Below are 8,313 nucleotides of genomic sequence, written 5' to 3' on the forward strand. Positions count from 1 at the left end.
GGGGGGGGGGGGAGTGCTACCACCTAAGGGCCTCATGCTGCCGCTGTTCTGCCTCTTGCAGGGAGCAGGGTGGAGAAGCCGAGGCCAGCGTTCCCCCACCCTCTGTCTGGTCCTCAGTGCTGCTTGCAGGGAGCAGGGTGGGGAGCCAAGGACCCTCTGTCCAGTCCTCAGCGTGACTTTGAAATCATGGCAGCACTCCCCCACACTTGGAGCACTCTGACTGGCTGTTTCCATCAATCAATCAGAGTGTGAATAAAGCGCGACAGACAGACAGACCTAGGCTAATTATTTGGTCTCAGTTCCGCCTTTGGTAAGAGGAAGAAAAAAGGAAATCCGTTACCTGTATTTCTGATAGCAGTAGAAAGGTTTTATTCAGCCTGTCTGTATATGTAATGCATGACCTCTCACCAATACTGGGAGCCTACATGGGGTAGCCAGCTCTTAGTGCAATGGAACATATATAACTAGGTCTTGCATGGATCATATGGACAGGAACAAATAGGATGTGGTGTCTGAACAGCAACAAGAAGGGCGAGATGGGGAGCGGGGAGGAGAAAAGATGGCTCTACTAGTTAAAGGTGTGGGGGGGGGGCAGGAAGCACAATTTTCATGTAGATATTTTGATTTTTTTTGTCAGGCAGTTTTCATCTGTGCTACATGTTTGAATATCAAATGGCCAACAGTAGTAAGGGAACAGATCTACAGCTAGTAATACAAGGAGTATTTCCAGATTTTCTGGCTGTTAGTGGGGTTTATTTATTTACTATAGCATCTTTACTTACAGTTTTCAGAAAGCGTTTTCTTCTCTTTCCAAAAGACACAACGTTTTAGAATAGATTTTGGGCACGCTGCCGAAAATTGTTGCTGACCCCTGCCTTAAACCGAGTATAACTTGTCAGCTGAGCTTATGACCCCTACTGATCACTGAGAAAAGCAAGCCAGAGACACAGAATAAACCAGTACAAAATATATCAATATCCTTGATGAAGATAACAAGATTAACCAAATTCAGAACTTATACAGCAAATCATTTTGAGGCAAACAGTTACACCCATTCACCATTTCTGTTTCTCAAGCAAGCAGTCTTAAAGTATACAAGATATTACCCCATCTTAAAATAGCTCCCCTCCACCACAGGACCACACATGAGAAGTTTTAGGCAGATTGGTTTACTTATGGCAAAATTAAAGGGAATGTGTGTCAAACTTCAACTTTTAACAGAAACCTACTTACAATTTAAGTTCTGAAGAGACCACCATCTCTCCATAATACTAATCTGTTCAAAACTAAATATATGTTTTTATTAAATCTTTGGATATAATTCAGAATGATACCCATGTGAATTTGACTGCACCTTGGCTTGTATGCAGTTTGGCTTCTGGCCAAGAAAGCACTACAAGTTGAATAGACACTGGAAATGTTCTTCAGAGTTTACCTAACAAGTATTTTCTAAGCTTTCAACTGTGAAAATATACACAGTATAATTTAGGGCCCTGTGTGAAACAGCTCCCAGGCCAAAAGACCTCAGCTGGAACAGACTCCTAAAGAAAGAGTTACCTTGAACACCAGAGAGATGAAATACAAAATTATTTAAAAGAAACTCCAGTAGTTAATATTAAATGCATTCTCAGAGGAACCCTGCCTTCTATTTTGCTTTCATCTTTCCTTAATGCCCAAAAAACTGAAGAACTCCCAAGCATTTAAAGTAATAAAAAGGTGGAAGATTCTAATATTATATTATAAAAGCCTAAGTCTGTCTGTCTGTCTCACTTTATTTGTGCTCTGACTGGCTGATAAACAGCTGTACTGGCCTCACCCCCCACCCCTTGCAGGTGGAGACAATGGAGCAGAGGGAAGTGGTGCTCGCTCCTACCCTGGGGGTCTTCAAAAGGAGGCTAGATGAACACCTAGCTGGGGTCAGTTGAACCCAGCATTCTTTCCTGCCCATGGCAGGGGGTCGGACTTGATGATCTGCTCAGGTCCCTTCCAACTCTACCAACTATGAAAGTGAGTTTGACTGTGTTACAAATTTTTTGTCACAGGTTGGATGGGCTCAGCCTCACCAGTGGTTGATCAGATGGACTGCATCAGTTATCAGACCTACTAGATGGGTCAAGTGATTTCTCCAAAAAGCTGGACCAGCTCAGCTACAAAGTTGGCTAGCTCCTATTACTGGCCCTGGAAGGAGGGTCCAAGGGAAAAAGCCCCGAAAGCCAGTGTTTTTCAGGAAAGAGCAGCAGAACTATCAAGTGGGAAACTAGCAAAAGAGTCTTCCTTTATGTTCCTTTTGGCCTGCCCCGGGGTTCTGGGGGAGATGGATGCATGTTAAGATCATTCCCGAAGGGAAGGCAAGTATAGGGCTGAAAGCCAAGATAGATACAGGACTGATTAAAGACCCCTGGGAAGACTGAGAAGGTGAACAAAGCCAAAAAACCAGGAGATGATTCAGTGGCAAACCCTACCTCACCCTTATATGTACAATGTTCCAAACCTGGTACCATCATAATAGTAATGTCACCACCTTTCTGAGAAAGAACTGTTAAAAGCTATTTTGGATACCATAATTTCTCCTGTAGAGTTGAAAGGATCACAGAAACCTCATATTAGCATATCGCCTTAACACTAGGGCCACACGAAATTTTGCCTGGCATTTTGTTTCAAAGCTGTTTTGATGCATTTCAAACTTGAAACAGTGAAATCAAAATGAAAAAAAAGCCTTCAAAACAACTTTGGGATGAAACAAGGGAACTCTATAAATGTTTTGAGTTTCAAAGCCAGGCTTGCCTGGCAACAGCCAGCTCCTCTTATCAGGCAGGCAGACTGGGGGCTTGCCCGCACCCCCAGAAGGGCTGTGGGTGCTACGCTGGAGCCCTCTCAGGGCTGCAGGCCCCTGATCTGCCTGCCAAATGACAGACCAGCATTGGGCACAGCCCACACCTAGCGCAAGGAAGATCACTGCTGCCGCTGGCCCCTGGAGGCAGCACACGGCTCCTGTCATCCTGTGCACAAATCAGGGGTCCTGCTAGCACCCCTGGGAGGGCTGCAGGGCCTGTGCCCCCAATCTGCACGCGGGATGACAGGAGCCGCGTGCTGCCATCTGGGGCCAGCAGCACCAGTGATCTTCCCAGCACTGGGTGCGGGCTGCACCCAGCATCGGTCTGTCATCTGGCAGGAAGATCGGGGGTACACACCCCCAGGAAGACTCCAGCACAGCCCCCGCAGCCCTCCTGGGGGCCCAGGCGAGCCCCCAGTCTGCCTGCCTGCCACATTTTATGATTCCTCATTATACCCTATGGGTGAAACAGTGAAGTAGTTTCAACAAAACTTTGTCACTCTGAAACTAAACAAAACTCAAAACACTGTTCCGTCAAAATGAAAATCGAAGTGGAACGATGCTGTTTTGCACAGCCCTACTCAACACTAATACAAATTTTTGGGTTCTGAGATAACATCCCTAAAATTGTTGGAAACTTCCTATATGAAGAATTTAAAAACAGGAAACAGACAAATTTAAGAGCAATTATTTCATTATACACTTACTTACACAGACTTTGAAATTAGAGGTGCAAAGATAAAAGTTTTGGGCTGATACCAAAATCTGTTTATTAACGAGTCATATTGGCCGATACCTATCTGATTGCCAATATGCCGCCCGGCCACTTGGAGAGTAGCATCCGGTTGGTAAGCCTGTTGGGGGGAGGGGTGTGTGTGGGCAAATCGAGGCTCCCACAGTGAGGGAGGGAGTGGGCCAGGGCAGGGCAGGAGAGGACTGCAAGCAGCTCATCTCGGGGGCAGCTCCCGCTGTTGTGCACACTGGGAAGAGTCCAATGCCACCCTGGCCCCAGCTTGCATCAGCAGCCTCCACTCACCCCACATGGCACACCCCCCCATGCCTCCCCTGGAGGTGCACGCAGCAGCAGCAGCAGGAGCTGCCCACCCCTGCATCTCCTGGATGAGCCACTTGTAGCCCAATCTCACCCTGCCCCAGCCCCACTCCCTCCCTCCCCTCACTGTGGGGGCCTCGATCTGCCCACTCTTATGCCCCTTCTCTCCCCCTCCCAACAGGCTTACCAGCTGGATGTTACTCTCCAAGCTGCTGGGCTGGCTGTGTGCATGCTGCAGCTGCATAATGCATGCAGTATTTATCAATGACATTATCAGCTAGATCAGCCTGCCAATAATAATTTTTATTTTATTGGTGCCGATAGGATAAGGACCGATATACTAGTGCACCTCTAGTGGAAACGTAATAAAACTGAAAAGGAAGAAAAGGTGCCCAAATCCAATGAAATAAATGTCTGCATCTCATAAACTATATATAGTTAATGGAATTTCAACACCTCATTGGATTGCATTTTTGAAGCATTTTGTCCTTCACTCAACTACAAGGGGTTTAATGAGATCAAGACTTTTTTACACTGCTGCTCTATCCCTGCTGCTTCTCACTAAACCCTGCACTTCATCATCCCTGGGCCTGGCTCTGGCCCATGTGGGGCCAGTGTACAGCTTGCTTCCCCAACCTCATGTAGGCAGCTTGGCAGCAGCCTGGAAAGGCAGGCTCCACCTTTTTTCCCCTGCAGCTTGCCTACCTGAGCTGCACGAGGACCCAGCGCTTCCCTCTGCGGCTGCGGTGCCCCCTGGGATCACCCGAGCCGGGTGACTGCAGGCGGGTGCCTGCTGCTGCCATGGAGGGAAGCACCAGCCCCCCCTGCCCCTAGCCCAGGGACTGCTCCACCAGATGGCAGCTCGCCCTCCCCTCCCCACTGGAGAGGCAGGTAAATTCAGGTGTGCACACAACACAGGGGTTTAAAGGGCCCTAAACTGAAGCTGTGTTTTTAAAAACCCACTGCTTCAATTTAGGGCCCCCTGTTTCATCTACACACACACCCCTGGGTGCTAGCCTTTTCTGACTTTTGCATAAATTAATCTGTATTCAGAAAAACAAAATACTTTGCATTTATTTAGTTACCCACGCTTCCTTTACTGCCAGGGAAAGAGCTAGCCTCTGCATCTGACATATTCCTTACTAATTAAGTCTGTAAATTGTCCCAACATAATGGGAAATCCTATTCTAACTAGTTCACAAAACAGAAGAAACATGGAAGGGCTTTTGATGCTTGTCTGGCACCAGTTTATCATCGTTAATTTGGTGAAGACCAGGTGGTAAGGTCTTCCACCAGATTAAAGTTCCCCAGCAGTCCAATTGAGACTACTTTCCCTAATGCGGTATGTCTATAGATATAATTTCACTCTTCCATTTTATTTAGGACAAGACACTAATTTTATAAAATTTCATTTGAAATTGTAGAGATAAACACAACACACTTGAGATAAAGTGAACAAAGAAGCCAGAGTCTAATAGGGAAAAAGGAAACATACAGATCATTAGGGAAAAAAGTCAGGTTCCAAGAAAGGTGCTCTATTAAGAGATGGGCGAGTCCAGTCACCACTTGTCTAACCCAACAACCCAGTAGTAAATACAGAACTTCACAACTTAATATAATCAGGGGTTTGTTTTCAGGTCTTGGTCTGCATTGAAAAAGCAAAGGCTGGCTTTCCAGTAGTTCTGAGTTCATCTGCTTATGGAAATCCTAGAAGAAAGTTTCAGACTGGATCTATGGAAAAACCACTTCGTGGACTCTGCAACAGACTCCCAGTAGGGGTGGTGCACACACCAGCCCTAGAGATCTTCAAAAGGAGATTGGACACACCTTGCTGGGGTTATTTGCCCCCAGCAGTCTTTCCTGCCCAGAGCAGGGGAGCTGGACCCAATGATCTCAGGAGGCCCCTTCCAGCCCTACACTTCTGTGATCTGTGCGCAAATCAGAAGTGTGCTCGACATACACTGTCAGTTCACCAATACAGGCACAAACTATTTCAACATAAGAACTCATGGCCTGAAACTATTTTGCTTCACTTTTGTGGTTCATATTTTTTGTAAACAGAGGTATTATTTTTGAATTAAGAGAAAGTTTAAGTGGTTACTACCTGGTACATCAAAAGACAACTGCAAAGCCCCAGAATTTAGTCTAACTTTGCCTTATTATAGTGTTATTCAGTTCGGGGGGGGGTTGTTTGTTTGTTTCTTGTTTTTGCAGAAACAGACAATTTTTCTCACTAAATACCACAAGGAAATCTAAACCATCATGTTCCAGTCTGAATGCGCAGTAGATCAAACTACTGCCAGGCACACAGAGAGTTCAAGATGGTGCAACATCATGATGCTCTCCCAGTGATGTAAACACACCTGCAGTTAAACCAATGCAACTGTGTGTGAAGGCAACACCTGAATTCAAGAATTTGCACACAAGATAAAAATATTCAATGTGTAAACCACCCCAGTTTTAGTACACCATACCTCACAGGAAGCCTCCATTCCTTATCTGTTTGTCCTAATGTTATCATACAGAGAAAACCTTGTTAACAACAGCTGAAATGTGCTTCCTTTTCACATTTCACAGTTTGTAGGGTCAGAAGGGACCTGAGCAGATCATCAAGTCCAACCCCCTCCCTTGGCAGGAAGAAGTACTGGGGTCAAACAACCCCAGCAAGGTGTACATCTAGCCTCCTCTTAAAGACCCTCAGGGTAGGAGCTGGAACCACTTCGCTTGGAAGTTGGTTCCAGATCCTAGCCGCCCTGACCGTGAAGTAGCGCCTTGGTGTTGGTAGACACCATGGAGTCTTGAGTGTTGTGTGCTTTACTCCAAACCCAAATTTTCTCGGTAGATAAAATAAAGATCTTCAAGCTAAATTAGTAAATTTGTATGTATTTGTTGTTGTGGTACCTGCACCAAAGTCTCTCTACAGCTTAAGAACTTTTTAAAATAAACTAACTTTGAAAACTACTACTGATATTATCAAATAGGATGGAAGAATAACTCTCAATGTAAATAAAAAAAAGATTTACTTGGCTTAATATTTAAATGCTCTAGCTGGTAACTAGTTTTTATATCTATAGGACTATACAAATACTAAGTTTTACCTGATCTTTGTTACTTCAAATAACTGTGTATCACACACAATCTTTTCACATTTACAGTACACCTTAACCAAACAGCCAACTTAATTAAACTCCTCCATTCAGCAGAACCAAAGAAACCAACCCCTTGAGTTATCAGCATTAAGGATATTTGTTGTAAAGTACTAAACAATAGATAAAAATAATCATGTCACCTTATTTAGACTGGCAAATTTAACATCTGTTTTAAACACAAGTCCTTCTCCTCCTGAAATAAAGTAATAAATAGCTACCTAGTCAAGGACAGTACACCAAGACACAGTTGTCAAGGTCTTCTTGCAGCATACAAAATTCACTTCTGGACTAGGGCAAATTAAACTAGTCTCTGTCTGTATGACATAAGTACCTTTCCATGTGCACTTATTTTTTACTTCCACTCCAGGTGCTTCCAAACCTAATGATCTTTATCTACAAACAACATTTTTGCTCCTTTCTGTTACTTCTACTACATTGGAGGGCAGTGAAATAAATGGTACTGCTTCAGAGAAAATCAGATGAGCAGAAAAGCAGAACTTAGGATCAAAACCACATATTGTAAAAGTATGAAGCACAGTTTTGACGCAAAGCTATTCCGCAAGAAATAACTAGTCAAATAGCAAAAGAGACTTAACCTGATCAGAAACTCCACCACCTTAGAAAATGTACATTGATACACTTTACTTTAATAAATAACACACAATTTCTGATGTTGCTGAAAAATGTACTTTCATTCATTACATGCAGAAGAGTGTGTGCAATCTCTGGGAGGGGGCAACCCCCCCTCCCCCAAAAAAAACAACCCTGAAATTGTACTAAGAGTAAAATATATCGTGAGCTCCATCCAACCAACTCAATACACCAAGGAGACTGGCTTCAAAACAGGTGAAAAGGCACACAGTATTGATAAGTGACAAAATATACAGGCTTATGGTTATTGGTGGATGTCCTTTTTCAGAGAACAAGTACCTTTTCTCCCATCACTGCCCACTTATTTTATAAACATTCAAATTACAGAGTACAAATCAAATTCTCACCAGCACATTAAGTACATCTCAAGTAGAAAGTTCCTTTTCAAGCATTAGCTGACAGACTTCAAGATGTATTCACTTCAAGCTCCCAGGAATTAAAAAACTGCATTGCATCTTTAAATAAAACAGCTATTCTTCAATTCACAAAAATAGTTTATTCTATAGTATTTCTTGTTCAGCCATTTAAAAATACATTACTCTAGCTTCCAGGGCCCCTATACACATGCATCAAGGTTGCTCTGACACAGCATGGAGCAGACTTGATTAATTGAGTCTGCTGGAGCATGC

The sequence above is a fragment of the Gavialis gangeticus genome, unplaced genomic scaffold (genome assembly GCF_001723915.1).
Source record: "Gavialis gangeticus isolate Ggan-Ray unplaced genomic scaffold, GavGan_comp1, whole genome shotgun sequence".
NCBI classification, from domain to species: domain Eukaryota; kingdom Metazoa; phylum Chordata; order Crocodylia; family Gavialidae; genus Gavialis; species Gavialis gangeticus.